Raw genomic sequence first — 26,627 nt, forward strand, 5'->3', positions numbered from 1 at the left:
AAGGTTTCATTAACTCCTCATTTATATCGAATAGACCTTGTTGTTGCGAGAATTCTTAATTCATGAGTTGTAGGGAGGGACGACATATTCGGTAATTGAAGGGAATTTGAATAACTTATGTTAGATTTGTAAAATAAATCTGAAATAAAACTTAATAAACTAGGATCTATCATGCCAAATCATCAAGAATAAATCAAGAACAAAACTAGATGCGGAAGTGTATCTGAATCCATGAATTTCTTGAAGTTTTACCGGATCTTGGGGATTTTATCTTCCAAATTAGCACATAAGAAATTCAAAGAATATCTGCTCTCTCTTTCCTAATGATGGGATATTAGAAAATATATCATGTGTATAGTTTGGGGACCATAACCTTAATATTTATAACCTTGGCATATTAGTTCTAATCAAATTCTAATTAGCTCATCATTAATTAGAATTTGATTAGAATTCAATTACTAGATTATCTACACATATTTGACCCATACTTTATTTAATAATTAAAACCCAATAAAATTTTAACCAAATTAGATCACTTTTAATTTGGGCTAACCTATCATGGTAGTAAATAGTAACATATAATTACCCTTATTATATATGTGATGCCCATATTTTCCATAATCTCCCACTTGGACCACATATATTTACTAATTACTCTATAATTACATGTCATTATATAACCTTATGAACTCAAAATTTTACTATCATGTCCAAAAGGTATTCCGAACAATCTCTTCCATTAATTACGTTAACATAGAACCAAGATGACTTGCGTTACATATATCGTAACTAAATCCATCCATGATCACGTATATTAACACAACCAAATGACATAGATCAAGTATGAATGTGTAGCATGTAAATTACATGTAATATGATCTAAACATGTCTATTTCCAACTGGTCCTCTTTAAACTTAAGTGAGGTCTGTAATATCCTGATTTTGGGCCTAGTCGGAATAGTGGTTTCGTGACCATAAAATCCGAGATAGAAATAATTATTTTAAGGTCTATGATATGATTGCATGATTGTGTGAAAATTTCGTGATGAAATTCTATGCCTAAAGTGCTTAAATTGAAAGTAGGGACTAAATCGAATAAGTTGCAAAACTTGTATTCTAGAAGTTTTTAGTATGAAATTGTTTTGGAATATTAATGAGGAGGTCTTAAATAGAAATTTGACCAATTTTAAGTTCATGGACAAATTTAGGACATGGAAAGAATTTTTGGAAAGTTTAGTAGAAATGGTATTTTGGTCATTTAGTTATTAAAATGAATTAAAAACAAAATTAAAAGCAAATTTTTGTCCATCTTCTTCATTAGGCCGAAATTTCAAGGGTTCTCCATAGCTAGGGTTTGTTTCAAGCTTCCAAGCTCCATAGTAAGTGATTCCAAGCCCCGCTTTTAATGATTTTTACGTTTTTGGAGTCCCGGTAGCTCAATTGAGCTTATGCTAGCAATAATTCAACCTAGGGTTCATATTTGGAAAAATACCCATAGGTGAAATTTGTGTATTTTGGTGTTTTATGATAGAATATGATGTTTTAAATTATGTTAGACAACTTGTGCTACTCGGTTTTAAGTAAAAACGAGCAAAAGGGCTTAATCGGTAAAATACCTAATAGTCATAAGTACATGTTAGAGTGAGAATTTAATGTTGCCATAGAAGGGAAAAATGATCAGCATGTTATAAAACATAAGAATAAGGAATAAAGTTTAATTCCCGAGCCTAGGGGCAAAAGTGTAAATATGCAAAAGTTTAGGGGCAAAATTGTAATTTTTCCAAAATATGATTTTGGGTCAATTTGAATAATGTGAGTCCTAATTATACTATATTTTAAATGATAGAGCAAGGAAAACTGAAATTCGGGCTAAAATGGGGAAAATACCAAGTTGTGGACGAAATGGTAAAAGTAGCCATTTTCGCATACGAGGTAAGTTCATGTGTAAATGAAGTAACATAATTGTTGTTTTAAGGAATTTAATGTTGTTTATATGATATGATGCTTATTATTATCATGAAACGTTATGTTTTGTGGTTATTGTTGAATAATATGTAATTATGTGAATTACTTGATGAGTATGAACTATCACCGAGTATCGGTTCCGATATTCCGTGGAAGACGGCAAAGATGTGAGATCGAGGAAAAAAGCCCGTTTGAACCTTAGGAATAGATTAGGATACAAGTGACATGTCACTAGGATGGTTGAGCATCCGAACTCGTTGAGTTGAGTCTGAGTTCAGTTATGGATGCGAATGTCCGAACTCGTTGAGTTGAGTCCGAGTTCGAGAGATGTAACTAGGCATCCGAGCTCGTTGAGTTGAGTCCGAGTTCACTTATGGATGCGAACGCCCGAGCTCGTTGAGTTGAGTCCGAGTTCACTTATGGGCGGGTTACATGGTAGCTTGGCTACATATGTAGCACTTATGTGCAAACTTTCCATGAATCCGAATTATATTCCGATGTGTTCAACGAGTAAAGTTCTACTGAAATGGAGGAATACTCAAGATGAAAGGGACGTATTGGTAAGTGTTGTGAAATGGATACTTTGAACAGGTATGTACTTAACCCTCGGGTTGAAAAATCGATATAACAACAATATGGTAAGATGATAAATGAAAATGTGATATGAATGTCTTGGTGATGATTATGCAAATGATGTTTTATGTTTGCTTATATGGTTATGTTACTTGCTATTTGCATGTGAACTTATTAAGCATTTATGCTTACTCCCTCCTTTTCATTCCTTGTAGTTTTGACAAGCCAGCTCGGAAATCGGGAACGGTCGGAGGCTCGCTCACACTATCCGTATACCATCTTGGCATAATGGCTTGTATATTTTGAGTATGGCATGTATAGCATTATAATCATTTTGTATATATGGTCTTATGATATGGTTATTGAGTGGTATGGAAATGCTTGGTAATGATTAGCCATTGGAATGGCTAATCATGATCATATTTGGGGTTATGTATGCTAAATTGCTAGCTAATCCATGGAAACCATGAAATAGGTAAAATTTACCATAAAATAGATTCAGACAGCACTAGTGACGTGAGTTTGAAAATTCACTAAAAATAGTAGAGATACAATTAGATGATGAATAATATACGGAATTGAAGAATTATGAGTCTATTTTCATATGGATGGAACAAAACAGGTATATGAGTTATATTTTATGAGATGTTTAAATTTTTGTGAAACAGGGCCAGAGCGATTTCTGGATCCCCTGTTCTGACTTTGTAAATTCACCATAAATTTTACAAAGATAATTAGAAGTCATGCTTTATATGTACAGATTCCTTATTGAGTCTAGTTTTATTAGAGCAAACAGCATAGTAATTGAAGCTCTGTAGAGGGAGATATCTAATTCATAATACACAGAGGTCAGAGTAGTCAAACCCTGAAACAGGGGAGACTTTAACTAATAAACTGTACTAATTGGCCCAACCAAAAATTCTAGAAAAAAATTAATAGATAGGTATATGAGTCTAGATTCAGGGAAAATTTACGGATCTTGATTTCGAGTTTCATAACTCGAGATATGAGTTTTCTTGTGACTGTGACGCAAGTAGCTTAAAAGCTGTGAATGTACAAACAATAATCCAAAGTTCTAAAAATGTTAAACTAAGCTTAGTAACACCTCATACTCGACTCCGGCGATGGTCTCGGGCGTGGTGGCGTTACAAGGTCAGTACCAAAATAATAAACATAATGAATAAATTGAATACTTTATTTCTGATCAGAAAATAACCAAATACATAAATGTCTGAAAACAAACATAAAACAAATAAAATATAAACTCCCACTAAATCATGATATCCTCAAACAATGTAGCACCCATATGAGCAGTGTGCTCATGAAAGACCTTGGGTGGTAAAAATTTTGTGAGCGAATCTACTATCATGGAGTTTGTCCTAATGTGCTCTATGGATATTTGACCATTTTGCACTCTTTCTTTTACACCTAGGAACTTTATGTCAATATGCTTTGACTTAGATGAACTCCTGTTGTTATTGGAATACAGCACTGTTGACTTATTGTCACAAAATAATTTGAGTGGTCTTTCTACATTCTCCAAAATGCACAACCCTGTGGCAAAGTTCCGCAACCATATTCCATAGTTTGATGCCTCATAGCATGCTACAAACTTTATTACCATAGAGGACGAAGCTACAAGTGTATGTTTGACACTTTTCTAATATATAGCTCCTCTAGCTAATAGGTAAATATAGCCTGATGTAGATTGCCTACTATCTTAGCATCTAGCGAAACCAGAATCAGAATACCCTATGACCTCAAAAATATCTGATCTCTTATAAGTAAGCATTAACCTTTTGTTCTCTGAAGATATCTCATAACCCTTTGGGCTGCTATAACGCCCCAAAATTTTAATTTTTGATTTCATATGTGACACATAAGTGTGTATTTGAATCAGTGGTTAAGTGTTCTGGATGTGTGTGTGAGGTTCCAAGTTCAAGCCTTACTTGGGCAAATTTTGGCATTTTTATAAATAAAGCCTTAACCTTGTGCAAAGGGCTTAAGTTTAATTGTTGGTAAGTTTATATCAGAATTGACCTGTTGGTCTGGTGGTTAAGTGGAGTGTTGGAGGTCCTGTGTTCAATTCTCTGTAATGGCGTGGAGATAGTATTTTTACTCTAATTTCGGCTAAGAGTTGTGTTGGGGCAAAATTCTGAGTAGTTCTGTTTTAGTGGTTAATAGGGAGTGATTTTAGGAGATAATTGGGGAGAGGTTATCAGAAAATAATCTGATTATATTTTTGTTGCAAAAAAAATAATAGAGTTTCGATTTTCTCTCCAATTCCCCAAAACTTTTTCTGACATTTTCCTCTCTCTTTTTTCACTCCTCTACCGATTCTTTCCCCTAGTTGCTACCGAAATTTTCATTATTTTTCCCCTTCCGTTTCTTTCTTTTTTTTCCAATTGATTTGGTTGTTCATCGTTGGTTGCGCGTGTTCGGTAAGTAACGGTTTTGTCTATTGTTAACGGTTCTTGGTTAAACTCTAAAAGTGGGATTCCTTTTTGGTGTTTAGGAGTTAATCAAGGGGCTAGTGGTTTTGAATCGACGTTGTGATTATGCGAAGCCGTGGTTACTCAAACGGGGTAAGGGTTTTATTAGGTTTTTAGTCGAGTTCCTTCCAAAATTGGTTGATTAAAAACGAATTAAGTGATTAATCTAGAGATATGTTGGTCGATTTTTAGGTTCTGAAGGCTTAATTCGTTTTTAATCAACCAATTAAGTGATTAAAAATGAAAACAGGATTCGGCGAAAAGCCAAAATTGCTTGCTGTCGAGAAATAAGAGAAATAAGAGAAAATTATGTGAAAAAAATTATAAAGGAAATAAGGGTGTTATAAACTTGGAAATTAACATTTTGCACTAAAATAGTTTTGGATAGCAGCAGTAGTCTAACTTTGAAAAATCATCAAAATAGTGAAAATTGAGTTAGAGGTTGAATAAAATATGAAATTAAATTTTACTGAGTCTAGTTTTTCATGGAAGAAATAGTGTAAGCAATGGAATTGTAAATTATAATAAATTTTGTGAGACAAGGTCAGAATGATTTCGGGTTCCCCTATTCTGACTTTGGAAAATCATCAAAAATTGTAAAAAAAAAAATTAGGGGCTTAAATTTATATTTTTAAATCCTTAACGAGTCTATTTTCAAGAGAAACAAATGAAAACATCAACCAAATTCCGTACTAAAAGATAAATAATTTTTAGTAAGGAAAGGTTGAAGCTGTCAAAAAGTAGAATAGGGATAAATTTGAAGATTTTACTGTACTTATTTGATAAACTGTAAATTCTAAAAAATTTATGCTAGAAAGGTATTTGAATCTAGTTTCAAAAACATCAAGCAGATCTTAATTTTGAATTCTATAGCTCAAGATATAAATAATTTAGTGACACTGACTCAAGTAAACAGCTTTGAATGAACATATAAGTAAATAGTGAAAACATATATGAATATTTAGCTAGCATGGGTTACATTAAAAATGGATCACACGACCAAGGCCAATTTGGGCTAAGTGGGCCACAAAGACAGATCACATGGTCGTGTGAGCCCAATTTTACCGAAATATTTCTAAGGTTGCATGGGTCACCCAAATCGACTGGGAACCTACTGTAAGGTCGGTAAGTGATACTTTGACCCCTAAATGTGTGAAATTGACTGAATGATATCTGTACTGAGCATGTTAATATCCGAATTAAATATATGTACTAAAATTGCGTAATAGAATAACATCCATCATATGTTACATTGCATTGGGTTGGGGTTATTATTTAGAGGAAGCGTACTGAAAGGCTTTAAGCCTAATCTACTGGCAGCTTAGCTGCAAACTACTGTTTTATACCGCATTCAGTACTACTTAGAGTGTAGGGATGGGTGGGTTGATTATATCCCCACATGGAGTGTAGGGTCGGACGGAGATGGTGTGTAAAGGCTGGTTGGGTAGGATTTCGCTACTGCATAACTGTTCCTACTACTGATATTGAGATGGGCTAAGGCCAAAATTTCACTGATACTGAAAAGGGCTTAGGCCCGAGACTGTTCAACTGTGCACTGTGAATACTAATTGTTTGTTTGTTTCTGTGAGATTACACACTGAGTTTACGTAAACTCACCCTTTTTGTTTAATGTACACAGGTAATCCCCAAACTTAGACGGTTCGGTGCGATGAAGGACTCAGTGGTGACCACAGTAATTTTTGGACATCATGGTTTTCAATTTACAATTTATAATTTGATTATTATTGATTATTTAGGTTGTAATTTAGGGACCCTCTGGGACCTTGGTTTTAAATTTGGGTTTTTATTTACTTATTTTACTTTATGGATTTATACCTGCTGGTCGTAGGAAATTCAGTTTTCAAAAAGTTAAAGTATTTTTAGACTGTTTTATTAAAGCTTCCGCAACGAGAGATGCTTCAAAAAATGTTTTAAATGAATAAAGATGACTTCCTAAGTTCTAACAAAGGTTTACTAAAGATAACAACATGGAATGTTTCGTCATAACAACGAGGTTTTAAAAACACTATCGTGTGACATTGCCAAATACGACCATAACGTCTAGGCCGGGTTTGGGGTGTTACAGTTGCTATCCAATGGTCTATACCAGGGTTGCTTAAATATCTACCAAACATCCCAAAAATGTATGCAATATTTGGACGCGTACAAACTTGAGCATACATTAAACTCCCAATAGCTGATGCATAGAGAATCTTTTACATTTCCTGAATTTCAAGGTTACTTTTAGGGCATTGAGTAAGACTAAATTTGTCTCCTTTAACGACAGGGTGTCACCTAGTCTACAACTCTAAATGCCAAACCTTTTGAGTACTTTATCGATATAGCTCTTTTGTGATAATCCAAGAATACCTCAAGATCGATCTCGATGTATTTGAATTCTTAAAACAAAAGAGGTGTCCCCAAGATCTTTCATTTCAAAATGCCTAGATAAAAATCTCTTGGTTTCGTGCAATAAGCCTATATCATTAGCGGCAAGAAAAATGTCATCAACATATAGAACCAGAAATATGTACTTACTCCCATTAAATTTTTGATACACACAATCATCAACAATATTCATCTCAAAACCGAATGAAACAATTATTTGATGAAACTTGTGGTACCATTGACGGGAAGCTTGTTTGAGTCCATAGATGGATTTTGTCAATTTGCAAACCATATTCTTTGAGTCTTCCGACTCAAAATTTTCTGGTTGCACCATATAAATTGTTTCTTCAATATCGCCATTAAGAAACACATTCTTAACATCATCTGATGTAACTCAAGATCAAAATGAGCAACAAGCGCCATGATTATCCTGAAGGAGTCTTTCAATGAAATTAGAGAGAAAGTCTCTATAAAATCAATACCTTTTTTTTAGTATATCATTTAGCTACAAGACGCGCCTTATACCTCTCCACATTACCATTTGCATCCCTCTTGGTTTCAAATATCCATTTAGAACCAATTGGTTTTGCACCTTCAGGTAATGGGACAAGTTTTGAAACTTTATTGTCTTGCATAAATTTATACTCATCTTTCATGGCATCAATCCACTTTTGAGAATTAAAACTTTTCATGGCTTGATAAAAGTTGATTGGATCATCTTCCGTCATTCTATTATTATCCTCATGTTCTTGGAGAAATAGAATATAATCATCTAAAATAGCATTTCTCCTTTCTCTTGTAGACCTCCTTAATAGCACTTGTTGTTGAAGTTGTTGAGTTTATTCTTCTGGAACAATTACCTCATTTTGAATTAGGAGCTGCTCAACATTATCTTGTAGAGGTTCTAAATTCACTTATTGATCAATGATAGGTATAAGAACCTGAAAATCATCAAAAATGATAATAGGAATTGAGTTAGAATCCAATTCCTCTTTAAAAAAGCAATGTCTCTAACCTTATTTCTCCCCCCAAACTCAACATCTTCAAAAAACGTTATAGTTCTAGTCTCAAAAATATTCCTTATTATGGGATCATAAAATTTATAGCCCCTAGATCACTCAGAATAACCAATAAAGTAGCTGTTTACTGTTTTGGAGTCAAATTTCTTTTCATGTAGCCTATAAGGCCTTGCCTCAACTGGAAATCCCCAAATGTGAAAGTCCTTTAGACTAGGCTTTTGACCTGTCCAAAGCTCATAAGGTGTTTTTGCAACTACTTTGGGTACTCTATTCAAAATGTAAGTTGTTGTCTTTAATGCTTCTCCCCAAAGGGATTCAGGTAAGGTAGAATGAGTAATCATCCTCCTTACCATATCCTTAAGAGTTTTGTTTCATCTTTCAGCTACACCATTCATACTAGGTGATCCTGGCATAGTGTGCTATGGGACAATACCGTATTCCTCTAGTAATTTCACAAACAGTCCTGGACATTGTTCACCTGAACCATCATATCTATTGTAGTACTCACCACCACGATCAGATCTGACGTTTTTAATCATTTTGTTGAGTTGATTCTCAACTTCAGCTTTATAGGCTTTGAACATGTCCAAAGACTGAGATTTCTCATGAATGAGATATAGGTACCCATAACGTGAGTAATCGTCTATGAATGTTATGAAATCTTGTTGACCATTCCAGGATGCCGTAGGGAATGGCCCACAAATATCTGTATGAATTAATTCTAAGACGTCTGAAGATCTGTTGGCACCCAATCTCTTGGTTTTGGTCTGTTTTTCCTAAATGCAATCGACACAGGCATCAAAGTTTTTAAAGTCAAGAGACTCTAAAATACCATTAGACACAAGGTGTTCAACTCTAACTTTTGAGATATGACCTAAGCGCCTATGCCATAATGATGCTGAATTTTCCTTATTTAATTTGCGTTTAATACCACGTGACTCCACATGCAAGGTTTCGTTATAGGATGCAACTGTTTCTAGCAAATAAATGTTGTCATAAGTATTTAAATAATCAATTCCAATAACATTTGAATTTAAAGACAAATTAAATTGATTGTTTCCTAATGAACAATAATATCCAAATTTGTCCAACGAAGAAACAGAAACTAAATTCCGTCTAAATGGCGATACAATAAAAGTGTCTTTTAAATCCAAATAAAAACCAGCTCCTAATAACAACCTAAAATGCCCAATCACTTCCACTTCTACCGATTTTCCATCGCCCACAAAGATGTGTCTTTCACCATCACTTGGCTTTCAGTAACTCAGACAACCCTGTATAGAAACACTTATATGAGTAGTAGCACCAGAATCTATCCACCAAGTGTTTATAGGCACTAAAGCTAAATTAATCTCAAAACAGACCAAATTAAGAATTATACCTTTCTTTGCACTCCAAGCATAATATTTGGTACAATCTTTTTTTACGTGTCCAGACTTATTACAAAAGAAACAACTCTTTGTAGGTTGTTGTTGTTTCTTTTAAGCTGGACCCTTAGCAGCTTCATTCTGATATTTTCTTTTCTTGCCATTGTCTTTAGGGGCATTGGCCAAATGAGCACTTTCAGACTTATCACGCTTCAACCTTTCTTCTTCTTACACACAATGAGAAATGAGTTCATTTAGGGTCAATTTCTCCTTTTGACAGTTATAACTAATTTTAAATTGATTAAACTATGCAGTAAGCGATACCAAAATCATAAGAACAAGCAATTCCTCAAAAAGCTCGATCTTAAGTGTCTTAAGTCTTGAAGCAATATGGAACATCTTCATAATGTACTCCTTTACGTTTCCTTGACCTTTATACTTCATAGACATCAAAGAAGTCAGAAGTGATGTCATCTCAACCTTATCGTTTTTAGCAAAATGTTTTTCAATTTCATCAAGGAAACCATTGGCCTGAGTAATCTCTTCAGATTCTGTGGCCCTAAAGGCTTCTGGAATGCTGTGTTTCATGATCATTAGACTCATGCGATTTGAACGATTCCACCTCTCAAAATCCCTCTTAACATTAGGGATGTTTTCCACAGTGAAAGATGCAGGTTGTTCTTCCCTTAGTGCAAGGTCTATGTCCATACAAGCAAGCACTATAAGTAAGTGTCTTTTCCATTCCTTAAAATTAGTCCCATTAAGCATGGGTATAGAATTTATATAAGCAGATATTGTAGCAGCAGAAGATGAATTAGCTGAATATTGAACAAAAACAAGCTTAAATTAATATTCATAAGTGAAAAATAAATTCAAGATGATGGCTAATCCCATCTCAAGATACCAAACATAACATTAATATCAAGTCTTTGGACAGTAATATTAACAGTAAGCGGTATTCTTGTTTTAGCAATCAAACATTGACAATAAATTATGTCAAACAATGAATTAATCTTTGGACTAACTTATTGCTCACATAAAATACCTTATAATTGTCACATATTTATCACCACAGATGTCGTTAAAATTCTGTCAAATATTAACTTACCTTTGGGTCAATTAATAAACGCATGAATCACAAAAATATATAATCATCTTAATATTTCAAATAAACTAATCTACACAAAAGAGGTCACTTTGTTGGCATTTTATTTCAACCAATTTATTTAAAATATTAGATATCCTTAATTAAAAGCCAAAATTTGAATTTATTTGTTTCAAAGTATTTACCTTAATTTCATCTTTCAATCAAATTAAAAGATAATTATATATATTTATATAAATTTCCAAAACAACATGCATTTATTATATATGTATATAATCAAAATATATATATGAATTAAGTTATACCTATTTATTGTTAACTTTTTTTTAATCTATCGAAAAAAAATAAAAGAAAAGGAAAACCTTAAAATTTTATTTTTTTATTTTTATTTTTTATTTTTTATTTTTTATAAATTCAAAAAAATATACTTTAATATAAGCTTTCAAAGATCAATATATATCTGAAATATAAAACCCATAAAATTTTATGAATCAATCGTTTAAAGAAGAAACTTTAATCAATTCCCAATGATTTAACATGACGAGGCTCTGATGATATAATTTAGAGACTATAACTCTAATATTTATAACATTGGCATATTAGTTCTAATCAACTTCTAATTAGCCCATCATTAATCAGAATTTGATTAGAATTCAATTACTAGAGTATCTACACATATTTAACCCATACTTTATTTAATAATTAAAACCCAATAAAATTTTAACCAAATTAGATCACTTTTTAATTTGGGCTAACCTATTATAATAGTAAATAATAACATGTAATTACCCTTATTATATATGTGATGTCCATATTTCCAACAACTTAACGTTATTTACCCTATAAATAGTGAACTTGCATACGATTTTCAATCACATTTATATTATTTTATTTTAAAATTAAAATCAAAATCAAAATAATAAAAAAATTGATCATAATACAAATTATCAAGATTCTAAAAATTAAAATTTTAGATTATATTATTTTTACTTTCTCAATCATAATATTTCTAAAAGGTTACAAACTTTGTAACAATTTTCTAATTAACATAATATATTTTATTTGACATATATAATCAAACTCGTGCATTTCATCAGATAAGAAATTAGCTTTAATATCTAATTTCATGTCCTATTTTAATTTTTAAATATTTATTTTATATTTTATTAACTTACCATATTCTTACCTATAATTTACACTAATTACAATAATTAAAAATATAATATTTTAAAAAGAAATTAAAAATAAAAATTCGCATACAATGCATTTAAATATGTATTTTTCATTATATTATTTTGTATATATGTTTGCAAACTCTAAAAGAGAAAACTTCCCCTGCATGTAGGTCACATTGCAAATCACATCGATTTAAAAAAAAACATTTATGATCATCTATCAAATAATGGATTACTTGTGATATGAACCATGAAAAATATTCTTCATATGTAATCTCTCTAACCTGATCTAAAAGTTAAAACCGAATTCAGAAAAATACATCGGTTACTGAAATGGCCTAGTACAATTGGAGTTTTATAAAATGGTTGTTTAAAACATTTGTTTATTATTGAGAAAAAAATAGCCTATTCTCAGAAAAACTCACAAGTTATCGAAAATTGATTAAGTTTAACATTTCCCTTGTAATAGTGATTTCTTTTGAAAACTTAATTAATCGTAGTTAATTTCTAATTTATTCATTACTCAAAATTAATTTATAATCTAGCGGCAGAAAAGTGATATTCAACTTAGTTTCAAATAAGTAAAATCAAAATAATTTTATGCATAAATAATTTTCAATCCATGTTTCATGATCCTAAATTTAAATTAAATACCATGCATGCTAAATAAACTCAAAATCAAAGTTTCATGCCACAATTCAAATAAAGTGATATAGTTTCCAAAATAAAAGAAATTTCAAATAGTAAATCTAAAATACTTCTTAATAGAAATTAATACGGTAGCAATAACATGCTTATAACGAGTCAATTCGGTAGCAATTATCATGCTTATAATAGATCAATACGGTAGCAATAAAATGCTTAAAACAAATCGATAGAGTAGCATTTGTCATGCTTATAATAGATTAGTACGGTGAATAACATGCTTATAACAAGTCGATACAGTAGCGTTTATCATGTTTATAATAGATCAATACAGTAGCAATAAACATGCTTAGCATGTATTTGGTTTAATAGTTGCAGTAGGCATCTATAACATGCAAACAGTAACACAATGGTATGAATAACATTATCAGTTCATTAGAAACACAGTGTCAGTATGCATGTATTATTCACATATCATGCATATAGCAGTAATAATTCAGTCAATCAAATCATAGGCTCCGGAATATTCATATCACCATGGACTCAATTGAGTGTATAAAATATCTAAAAATAATTTAGGGATTATACTGACACTAGACTAAACAATTCAAAAAATTTTAGGCAAAACTGCAAAATAGAGGTCATACAATCGTGTGGGATGCTATAGACCGTGTGGAGGGGTTACATGGTCATGTGGTCAGGCCGTGTAACAAATTGTGGTCGTGTGGTTCACGAACTAGTCTAAGGTTTTCAGAGGCACATGATCGTGTGGTCTACATGCCCATGTAGGAGGTAGTGTGGCCCTAATCCTACACATGGTTTGCCTCGATTCACTTGCAAAAGAGCACACACCTTTTATCGGGAGTCTGATCGACGTTCCTCACGCCCGATTCTGATTCGTTTCACCTAAATCTGATCCTTCAAACGGCATTTACACTCGAATTAACAGTTGGTTTCAATATTTGACAATATTAACAAAAGATTTGGCAAGAACCATAAAAGATTGATTAATCTAATGTAAGATTAGTGTTGGATAGAAATATTACGAAAATTTGGGATCTAAACATGGGAAACGAGATGTAATTATCAATTCTTGGCAAGAATGTTGAATTTTTTTTATGAAAATTCTAAACCGATAGAAAGAACGATCATTTGATTCGGGAAAGCTAAATAATTATCAACAATTAGGATGAAAATATGATGTAAAGAAAAGAAGAGGGAAAGAAAATAAAAAAAGAATAAATAGAAAGATGGAGAGCAAATTCTATTAGAATTTTTTATGGTACTAATATTTTTTTATAGTAATTAAACTGTGTAATTACAATTTGTAAACATGACCCAGGGAATTACGATGTAATTACACTGTCAATCAAACACGTTTAAGGAATTACAATTCTTTATAATTACAAGAAAATGTAATTACTACCCTAATAATTACATTTTCATTCATATTACATTGTGTTGTCCAAATAAACTCTTAACAATTTTAAATATTACAAATTTAAATAATATTCAAATTTATATTTTCCAATTATTAGTCTCAACATAATTCAAGTATCTTTAACTCTTGGATATTCATTTACAAACTTTACATTATTTTTATAGATAATTTATTCAAACTTTAATATCTAAATTCATTATATATTTACATTTTAAATTTTTGTAACATGCTATATTCAAATATTTAACATATTTAAATATCGTAAAATAATCTATTTAATTCAAATAATACAACTTAAATTTAATTAAATATTAAATAAAAATTTATGAATACTATTTAATATATATTGAAAATAATGCATCCAAATTCATTACAAATAGTTGACTATAATAATGAGACACATTATACTCTTGAGGAAAAGATATAAATTCAAATCTTAAATATAATAATATTAAGAGGAACAACTACATACTCCAAATATAGACTATAAAACGAATATAAATAATATAAAAAAAAATTTTATTAATACAACTGTCAGGCACCAATTATAATAGTGGTAAAGCTGGAAAGGCATTAAAGAGACCAAAAATAATTCCTTAATTTACAGAGTCATTATCATCCTTAATTTCTTTTTTTTTGTGAAGAGCACAAAACTAAAATCCTTAACCGCGTGTTGAAAATATTCGTGCAAATTATTTGGCACCTAGCCCCGTTTTGTATTTATCAACCAAATCCAAATGTCAATCAAACAGTATTCTCCTATTATTATTATTATTATTATTATTATTAATTATTTATGTGTTTACTGTTTTTAAGCGATCATTTTCAGTGTCGTTTAAAATATTATAATTTAAAAATTATTAATAAATACTATTTTAAGTTTTAGTTTAACTGTTATACATATTGTTGTCAATGCAAAAAAACGTAGGTTCGAGTATATATTTTCCTATTTATAAATTGAAAATGGACTATAAATATTTTTAAATATTATATTTTAAAATTTATAATAAAATTATTAAAAATATAATAATAAATAGATAAATAAAAAACTAGATGTTCCTTACAGGTTGCAACAGTCCAAATTTTGGTGCAAACTACAAGATGTCTTTTTTCCTACAAATTCATTATTTTGATGACATGTAACTTTATAATAATTTAATTAATATTTAGTAAGATTGATGCCATAAAATAGAAGTATATTCTGTTTGATTCATTTCTATGTGACAGTGACGATGTTAACCAGCCAGCCATCAATTATTGAATAATTTAACTCTTCCAACTTTCCCAACTGTAATCTGATTTCAAGTTTTATAATATTTAATTTATTACACTATCAACAAAGCATAATAAAATTAAATAAATGAAGGTACGGAGTCGCACGCTAACTACTTCTCCTACCTTTTGTAATTATGCTATGTTTGAAGGCAAAAAAAAAAATGGTACATTTTCACTACAACCTTGTTTTCCACTTAAAAATTGACATGTATTTTATAAAATATAATAAAATATTAAAAAAATGTGTTAGATTCTTAAATTCTTAAAATTACTTGTAAAATGAAAAAAGAATCTTACTATTATACCAAATATAAATTCTAAAAATAATTAAAGAAAAATGAATTTTAAGTGTACTTTTTTTAAAATTACAGGAAATTATTATAATACATAATTTGTTTAAATATGTTGGATTTACAATAAAATAAATTTGAATAAGAAAATCTAAATATGATGAGACTCAATTTAAGATTTAAAACTTTATTGGTAACTTTTAAGTGTGTTTGTTAAATGAGTCTTAATTTGAGTAATTAAGTCCAAGTTTCATTATGCATATGCAATTATTTAACGAATCTTTAGTTTTATTATATGTAATTGTTATGTATGGTTTATTTCGATTTTTTATTTATTTATACTTTATGTTGATTTAATTCTATTTTATGGCACGTATAATTATAATAATTGTTAAATTAAATAAAAAACCTCCAACAAGAGAATATGTTTAAAATTAGAAATTACTAGCAAGAAGAAAATGACAAGGAAAATCTCTAGAGGGCCGAAGTTGAGCTTAAGGGCACAATATTTGGACCCATTAACAGGTCAAATTGCTTAGGAATCTGACCGATTTCATCTAAGGTAGCGTCCCCTTTTTTTTATTGATATTGATATATATTCATCTCGATTTATTTTGGTATATTGTTTTAGATTAATGATTATTTTTTAAAATATTTTATATATAATATTATAAATATTAAATAATGAGATTAAATAAATATTAAATATAAAATGCTCATAAATTAAATAAATTATTCTTTAATAAACTTCACAAATGTAATCCATCGTTACTTAACCAAAAAATAAATAAAAAAATTATTATATGAATTAAAAAATAAAATCATCTCATACAATGCATATGACAATCCGTAATTCTATAAAGTCAAAATAAGCAATAAAGAATTTATGTTTATATTTTAAAATTTGTTTTTTTATTGGACGATACACTATATTTTGGTTGTTACAAACAAAATCAACTGATACACATCGGTACGACCGGTACTGATCAAAATTTTCACTAGGATGGTACATAGAGTTTCTTGTTTTGGTTTACTATCGGAACGAAGTGCCTCAACCAATAAGCGCGATACCAAAATAGAATTGATTACCTTGATTTCACCCCCTTTGATTTGACATTCTCTCTAAAATTCTTATATTATAATTTTCGTCTTTTATTATTGTTAAATTTGACCGAATTAATGATTAATCAAAATTAATAATATATATCATATATAAACTCAACATATATTATAGATTTATAAGTTGAATATATATAAACCAAATGGACTTATAACTATTTATATGATGGACAAATGAAAAGTTATTGTAAAAAATAATATTAATGTTGTTATAAAATAAAGAGAGATTGAGAGAATAAAGAACAAAGAAAATATAGAGGATGTACTTTATTGATAAAAAGGATTGATTACAATGCTTCGTCAAAGTCTCTATTTATAGGCATAAGAAGTATAAAAGAAATAAAGATCTAATTCTAATAACTATTAAAATTTAAAGTACATCAAAATTTTATTTTGATCATGATGGACATCCACTTAATATGATATTCATAACACTCCCCATTAGATGTTTATTGGTATATAATGTGTCTCGTTAAAACCTTATTAGGAAAAACCTTGTGGGATAAAAACTTAATGAAGAAAAAAGAGTACACAATCTATAATACGCATAATATGTTGCATCATTAAAAATCTTAACAGGAAAACCTAATGGGACGATTAAGGGAAAAAGAGTGCAACACGTATTTATTCCTCTCATGAAAACATCATATATTTTCTCATATTCTACGTATTCAATCTTGAACACTATTTTTTCAAATGACTGTTTGAATGTATTTGATAAGCATTTATATTACCATTCTTTTAAAACTCATGAGTGAGGGGAAATTTTGGGGAAATATATTTTGATCTCTTCAGGAGTTTCAATAATAATCATAGCAAACTTTAAACACGATCCTTCTATAAAAATATAAAAATGTATTTTGGATCATTTTATAATACTTTTTCAACTACTATTGATTAAGTCAAATTTACCACATATGTTCAATTATTTCAATTCATATAAATGAATAGTTTCCTAAGAATTTCAATTTGCTTTTAGCATTCTAAATCCTTCAAGGATTTTAATATAAACTTTACTAGATAGTGATTTATAAAGGTTGTAACAACAACCATTAGACGCAAGTTAAATCTTTTATGAATTGTCAATTTAATAAAATATTTAAAGGTTATTACATCCACCACAAAAGAATATTATATCTTTTCATAATCAATACCAGTACTTAGTGAAAAATTTCATATTTTTATTCCGCTTTTGCAAAACTACTTTATTTGCACCCTCATTGGCTTTATACCTTTAGATATTTTGACTACTGGTCCAAAAACTCCACGAATTTAATTGTACTTGAGTTGCGTCTTCTATTTTGATCAATTTATTCCATATCTATATTTCTCAATAGATTTATTCAAGATACTCTTTTTATTTCATTATTTCAATAATAATATTGCATGCAAAATCATTGTCGACCACTTTTATTATTCGGTTCCACATTTTCTCGAATTGACGTAACTTATCGAGATCTCTTATTTTCATTATTTTAAAATCCAGTTTCAGGTACCTGAATCTCTTCTGACGTTTTACTTATTAGTTATGTCTTGAGTCTCTTCTAGAACACCCACCTTCACTATATGACCATTTAGAAGAATTTTTATCTTTGGAACCGATCAAACTATTATTTATTTTAATTGATTGTCATATTGGGACTTTTGGTTCAAATTAAAATATTAATTTGATTATTCTCATTAATTTTGTAAATACATCTGATAGTTAACTTGTAATGAGTTATCATTGTTGAGCTTCTGGTTCAAATTACTCTCCTCTTAACTCATTATAAGTTATTATTTCTCTCCCCCTAATGTCGAGAAAACTATCAAATCAAAATTATAATCACAAATAATGTCATGATTGAATCTCCAATGCATTCAAAACATCTAATAATACAAAGAAACTTGTAATTAATATATATTCTCAACTTTCTTTGAGGATTCACTCATCTTTGTAGGTTGCGGTAAAGCAATTGGAACATATATGCACATACAAAAATTCAAAGATGAGAAATATTTAGCTCTTGATCAAAAAGCAATTGTAATTGGGAGTATTTATAACTTATTGGCTTGATGCGTACAACACGTAAATCAATATAATCTCATGTTGAAATAGAAAGTTTAGTTCTTATAAGTAATGGTTTAGACATTAATCAGAGGTGTTTAATTAATAATTTCTCTAAACCATTATGCGCAAGCTTTTACAAAAGTTTTTCCAACTCAATCAATAAAATATTGAAATATAAACTCATCAATATTAGCAAGATGAATTGTCTTAATTGCATGATCTGAAATTAATTATTTAAAAAAGCAATCTTGCAAACAACATGTTGCAAATTGATAACGCATGTGATTATTTTGTAGATGCATGTGATTATTTTGTAGATGCATCTACCAAAATCATCCACATAGTGGATAAATGAGCCCATATTCATTTCAGAAATGCAATACATTAAATCTCAACTTTAGCTAGTGAGTTTTTAAGAATCAATTTTCATTGACTACAAGCAACAAATGAGAATTCTTTAAATTAAAGAATCTTCAAGTTCTTTAATTAATGTCTATATGAATTTTCAATTAATTTTAAAATCATATATGATCCAGGATGGTCTAACTGGTCACGCTAAGTAGTAAATATATTTGTATCAGTAAACTTTTGGTTTACTTTAACATGTGTTTCAATTGTACTAAATTGTAACAAATTAATAATTTTACTATCATTCATTTTACTTTGTATCCACATATAAGTACTATTGTGACATTTACTACTAGAAATATTTAAATCAATGTGAATATTATAATGTCACTAAGTAAACAAAATAAATATAATTTCTAAACAATTATATGCAATATTCGCTTTAGGGAATATGCCAAAATCTTCAAATATCTAAAAAAAAAATTTGCATCTTCAAGTGTATCCAACCATAATGAGTTTTAGATAGAATTATCATATTTTATTGCTCATAAATAGATCTTTCATAGTCAAATATTCTGTTTCCAACCCCTTAATGGGGATGACAACTAAAAAAGATCACAAAGATTATAAAATAAATATAAATTAATAACACAATACTCTCTTTTTCATCATTTCAAAATAGATATTTATAACAATAGTGATTCATATGAAATATAATATTTTCCTCATTCACAATCTCAATATAAGATCCATTATAAATATCTTTTAAAACCAATAGATTAACCATCACAAGATATTAATATATTAGCTCTTCTAGAGCTTTCGACTAATTTTGTACTATCAAATATTGGAATAATATTTGTTTGCTTTAGTACCAAATAAGATAAATATTTTCTATCTATAATTATAGAATTTATTACTACATTCTCATATACTTCCTCAAAGAATATTAACAGAAATAAAATATTTAAGCATGTACCACATATATGACCAATAATCTTTCATATCACATTGATAACATAAGTTATCTTTACCCTTTGAAAAGTTGTCTTGATAACTCTCATTATTCTATTATTTATTGATATGTTCCCACTTTTAGTGGTCCATGAGTATATCTTTTATTTTCTTTATGTTTACATTCACTTGAGGGAATGCAACAAATCTAATAGGACGGATTATAAACATCCCAATAGATTCTTTATTTCATAATCACCATCGCAAACATGCGTGAGATTTTAAACCAAAATCTATCTATTCATGTTGTCATGATTAGTCTCCAATTATAATAAACATGATATAATAAATAAAATATAGTAGAATATACCTGAAGATCTTTAACATCATCGTTATCACCTTAACTATTGTCACGAGCACTATTAGAAGTAGTAAAACAACTTTGCTTTCGTAAAAACATTTACAATCTAATAGTAAAAATCATTTAATAAATAATCAAAATTTTCATATACGATGCTTGAAAATTATCTTATACACATTGTACCAAATTTCAATATCACATATATGTTATAAAATCTTATTTTGCTCTAATAAAATATTTATAAGTTCAATTTGAGAGATATCATACAATCATTCAATATTAGCAAGTTAATAAGACTAAATAGATCCTATCAAATTTCCTTTTAATCAACAATGGTAGGTTAATAACACTTTCCACCATAATTTTAATAAAATTTCAAGAATAAATAACAAGAAAAAAATTTAAAACATAAAAATATTATGCATATAATATAACTTAATTAAAAAAACTTAAAAAAATAGAAAAAAAAGGTACCATATTAATAGCAAACATATCTAATCAATAATTACGTTTTTTACATAAAAAAATTTTAACCTAAAAAGGCTAAAATCAAATACCATCATAATGTCAAATTTATGTCAAATAAAAATTAATAGTAGTCATACCTTAATTGAAAAAGAAAATATGGACGAAATATAAAAGTTTCATACCAAATCTATACTTTACCCATGCTTGTACAATAAATCAAATATTGAGAATGAGAACCATAATTTATTCTGAGATTGAATTTTTCAACATCTCGAATATGAAGTTGTAAGGGTGAAAGTTTAAGGTGAAAAAGAATTTTGTCTGTGGGATGACTTCGAAAGATTTTGAAAAAATAGAGAATCATCATGCTGATAATGTGTTATAAAATAAAGAAAGATGGGGAGAATAAAGAACAAATAAAATATGAAAGCAATAGAGGATACACTTTATTAATCAAAAGGGATGATTACAATGCTTCATCCGAGTCTCTATTTATAGGCATAAGAAGTATAAAAGAAGTAGAGATCTAATTCTAATAACTATTAGAATTTAAAGTACACCAAAACTTTATCTTGATCATGATGGACATCCACTTAATAAGATATTCATAACAAATGCAATATTTTTAATATAGTGTTGCCATGAATAGGTAAAAGTATAATGGAGGCTTCTATACTAAGAATCAGGTTGTATTTTTTTCCTCTACTTAAAAATAAACAAATGAGTCTTTATACGTTAGATCAAAGTGCAAACTGGTCTTTTTGTTAAAAAGTACATTCATTTCTATAATGACATATTATTGTATGGTTGCTTGAATTAGTCCCTCCACATAAAAACTTCCATCCATTCAGAGTTAGTTAAAAAATTCCATTCATTTTTATTAAATGAATCCTATGTCAGTATGAGGTACACGTGGCATGCAAAGTGTCATTGTTTAGTTGATCTATCAACCACATTAGCACTTAACAGTAAAAATGGATGAAACTTTTAAAAAAAGGTCAATTTGTGCTTTAATCTAACGTACAAAGACTAATTTGCTCATTTCTTGAGTAGAGAGGGAAAAATGCAATCTTACTCCTAGTACAGGAACCTCCATAGCACTTTTACCCTATGAATATTGTTTTTAGTTTAATGTTTGTTAGTATATCTTTATTGTAATTAATTGTTGTGATTGTGTTATTTGTTGTTTTTGTTTTCTTTCAAACTTATTTGAACTACAAGTTAGAACAAAATTGAACAGCTTGTTAGAGGTTTCATTTAGGGTATAAGGGCTAATCATAAGAAAATGGCATTTGTGAACTGGAATGATAGTTGCCAACCTTGTTGAAATGGAGGTCTGGGTATTCGTAAACTAAAAGAACAAAATATGTCTTTATTGATAAAATTGGGTATGCAACTGATCATTAAGCCTGAAGCAGTGTGGGCCCAAGTTCTCAAGTCCAAGTATAATATATAAGAGGAGCATCCGCAAAGCATTTATCGTATAAGATGCCCATTTACGTGGTATTCTATTGTTAAGGTATGGGACAATGTGTGAGGTAACTCTCTATGGTTGATTTGTGATGGGCGAAGGGTTAGATTTTGGATTAATAATTGGGTCCCTAACTTTGGCCCTCTTTGGTTCTATAGATCAAGTTCTAAGGGCATTAACAGCGAAGCACTTGTATGTGATATAGTGACCAATGTTGGCAAATGGGATTAGCAAACTTTAGCACAGTGGTTAAGCCATGTTACTCGTACTCTTATAGCCAGTATTTTGCCACATAATGAGGGAATAGGGCGAGACTAAATGATTTGGAAATGGACCAATAATGGGCAAGGCACTAGTATGTTACTTGTACTCATATAGCCAATTTATTTGGATGTTGACTTGGAGGGTACAATGTCCCTAATGTATCAAAAGCTTCATGTGGATGCTTGCTGAAAGAAGAATCCTAACGAATTTTGAGAGGTATTACTAGAACACTTTCCAAACCATTATCAAAATTTTATTTTAATAAAGCACCATTTGAAAACCTTATAGAATTTGTTGAAAATAATTCTCAATGTTTAAGAAAGAGTAATATATAATTTTGAAATCATTTTAGGTCAGGTACAAGATTATATAATATGCTTTGAACTAATGTATTGACAGTTACATGACAATTCAGAGAAACAAAGAACAATTAGTAATATGAGAACACATACAAGAATTTGCATAAAACAATTCAAGTATTTGTATTTATCATGCTAAAATCAAGTTATTATTAGATATCATAGCTAGTTAGCTTTAGCCCTTAGTGGGCTTAGAAAACAAAGATAGGATACTATGGACAAATTATCTGAAATTATATTAACAAGAGTGCCAAAACACAAATGTCGAACCATATCACTATTGTACCAAAATGCTAGGAATAAGAGCATTGAAGTGCAAGTAACATGGGTACCGAAGTACAAAACATGAGTCCCTTACTGTCATGCCAATTGTATCCTAGCCACTTAACTAAGCTACTAAGGCCTTGTTTCAATACTTCCAAAATATTTGTATTTGCATCTACAAACTAGTTTACAAATTTAAAATAATGTCTGAGACAATAGCCATTGCAATACGGAACAGTGATTCCATTCATAACTTTAACCTTCCAAATCAACATCCATGTTCCTATAAATGTCTCCATAAGGAGACTTAGCTTCAAAATCAGTTATAAAGTTATTATCTTGCCATTAACCACACTTTCATAATCATTAATATTTATATGCTATAATATATTCAATTCAATGATAGTAAATCAAGAATGATAGTAAATCAAGAATAAACAACATTAATTTTAAATAAAAGATTTCATATGTTTTCTATATATCTTCCTGCACTATAAAATGTTCAAAAGAATTGGAGAAGCCTAAATCCACCTCAATCAACAAGCTTTTCCTTCCCCTTGCTAGCACTTTCCTTTCATTCTTCAATTGAGTTTCATGAAAACATAAGCACAAAATTTATTAAATGAACATAAATATGGCTCAACAACTTAAAAGTTTACAATAAACATGATATTAAACATGTATGAGATGTACACTATAAAACTCAACCCTTGATTACCTTCTTTCTTCATTCTAACACACTAGGGTTCAAATCCTAAGTACTTGGATGATGAAGATTATGAAAGGATTAACCAAATAACGGTTTTAAGGTGAAGATATATTACAAAAATATGATGAGAAATGGTGGAAATTTGGAAGAGAGATGGATAAAGATTGAAAAAATAGGAAGAAGATAGTGGAAAGCGGTGAAAAAGCTTCTCTCTAAGATAGCTGGCTGAATATGGAAAAAAAGATGATACTTTCATCTTTTATTTCTTATTTTATTAATATAAAACTCAATAGGATTGGTCATCAAGTCAAAGGCATGTTAAGATGTGTCAAAAATGTCATTTATGCAATAAAATTGGATTAAAAAGGTTCCAATATCATCTCATCACCACAAGTCTAAAATTGCTCAATATTTAATTCTTAATAATTTTTAAATGTATAAAATACCCTTCGATAGAAAAATTATCATTTTACCCGTAACCTTGTACTTTACTTGATTGAACCAATAACAGTTAAATTAACTAAAATTGCCTTTCAAAGGCTCTTCAATAATTTAAAATTAACATAGTCCATCTGAAATTTTAATTTTCTCATATTAGATTTCTATTGGATTCCTCAATGTGCTGTTATACAATAATAAAAAGGGGTTGTTATGATTCTCCCCTCATAAATTTTAACCTAAAAGATTACTCGAACCAAATAGTTGGGGATACTGTCGTCTCATAACATGCTCACTCACTTTCCCAAGTAACATCTTCAACCTTGTGATTGCGCCAAAGTACTTTCACTAATGAAACTTTTTTGTTCCTCAACTCTTTTGTCTCATGACCTAAAATTTTCACTGACTCTTCCTCATATGTCAAATCGAGTTGAATTTCTACTTCCTCAAGAGTGATAACATGCGAAGGATCACATCTATACTTCCTCGACATAGAGACATGGAAAACATTATGAATTCCTGATAGCTCAGAAGCTAATGCTAATCGATACACTACCTGTCCAATAAGTTCCAGTACCTCGTATAGTCTAATAAATCTTGAATTCAATTTTCTTTTCTGACCAAACTGAAGCACCTTTTTCCAAGACAAGACCTTTAAGAACACTTTGTCTCCTACATTGGAAAAGTTATATGTTGACATACATCAATTAATGGGTTTTTTTCACAATAATGAAATAGCTTTTTGGAACTTATACTATGAATTGGAAGTTATAATTACAACCAAATTGAGCATGAATATTGTAAACACAAAAGCTCTTATCGGTTTCTATTGCAAGGAATACGTACAATGTTCATAAAAGTGTATAAATGATACTAAACATAACTTATACCTTATAAATGATACTAAACATAATTTATACCTTATGAAAGAGATTAGGATATTTCAATTTAACAATTATGTTACATTACGTTCTTATGTTTTATGACTGAGGATGGGTTTGGATGGCGGTAGGGTGCGGAACGGTTTGTTTAGCTTACTTTTTGTCTTATACTACAGTATTGCTACAGTATCTAATCTCACTACCACCGCTATTTTTACACTAACCTCAAATAAACGCATCATCCATCTAAACTCACCCTTATTGTGCGTTTTCTTTTAAATTACCTTTCAATTACATTAATAAATTTATTCAATAAACTTTTATCTTTTATTTGTGTCCATATCTTTATTTTTCTATCTTATATATATAATTATATTAACAAAATGTTATTAATTTGTTAAACAGTTTTTAAAAATTTTTCTTATAGTTGGGCATTTAAATTTTTTTCATCAAATCCTATTCTAACAATGTTAAACTAAAATAGTAAGGTAATATGATAGCTTTTTATATAAAATATTACATCTTGTATTAATTATTTTTATTAAAATAATATTAATACTTTTAATTAATTAAAAATATTTAACTTTAATTTTAAATAACTAATTATATTTAAGTAAATAAACAAATACATACTATAAGTAGGAATTGGTAAATAAACTTTGAAATGAAAAATATTAAATATTTTTTAAATAAATAAATATCATTTTTAAATAATATTGTAATTAATTTAAGCTTATTTTAATATTACATTTTTTTTCCTTAATTGAAATCAATGATAAATTATCATAATTTTAAAATTAACTTTTATTTTGTTTTGTTTTGTTTTTATCAATCATTGAAAATGTTACAAATTTTGTTTTTATATTTCACCTTTTTTAATAAGGATAAAATTTTTTCTTTTGGCAATAGCATTTTTCAAAATTTACCTACTAAAAATCCGCCATCCTTAAATGTTGCCTTTCATATTGATTAGCTTTTAGATTTTATTTCCATTAAATTTAGCACAATGTTGGTCATATTATTAAAATATTTTATTTCTCTATAAAGGAGGAATCTCCAGGTCCTAAAGTATATTGCAGAATAAAGATTAAAATATGTAACTAGAGAAAAATAAAGTTACGAATTATATAGTTAATTTTTTTTTTTTTTGAAAAACGATGTGCAAAGTGCTTAATGAAATTCTTGAAGAAGAACTCATAACTATTT

This window comes from Gossypium hirsutum, chromosome A07, assembly GCF_007990345.1.
Source record: "Gossypium hirsutum isolate 1008001.06 chromosome A07, Gossypium_hirsutum_v2.1, whole genome shotgun sequence".
Classification (NCBI taxonomy): Eukaryota; Viridiplantae; Streptophyta; class Magnoliopsida; order Malvales; family Malvaceae; genus Gossypium; species Gossypium hirsutum.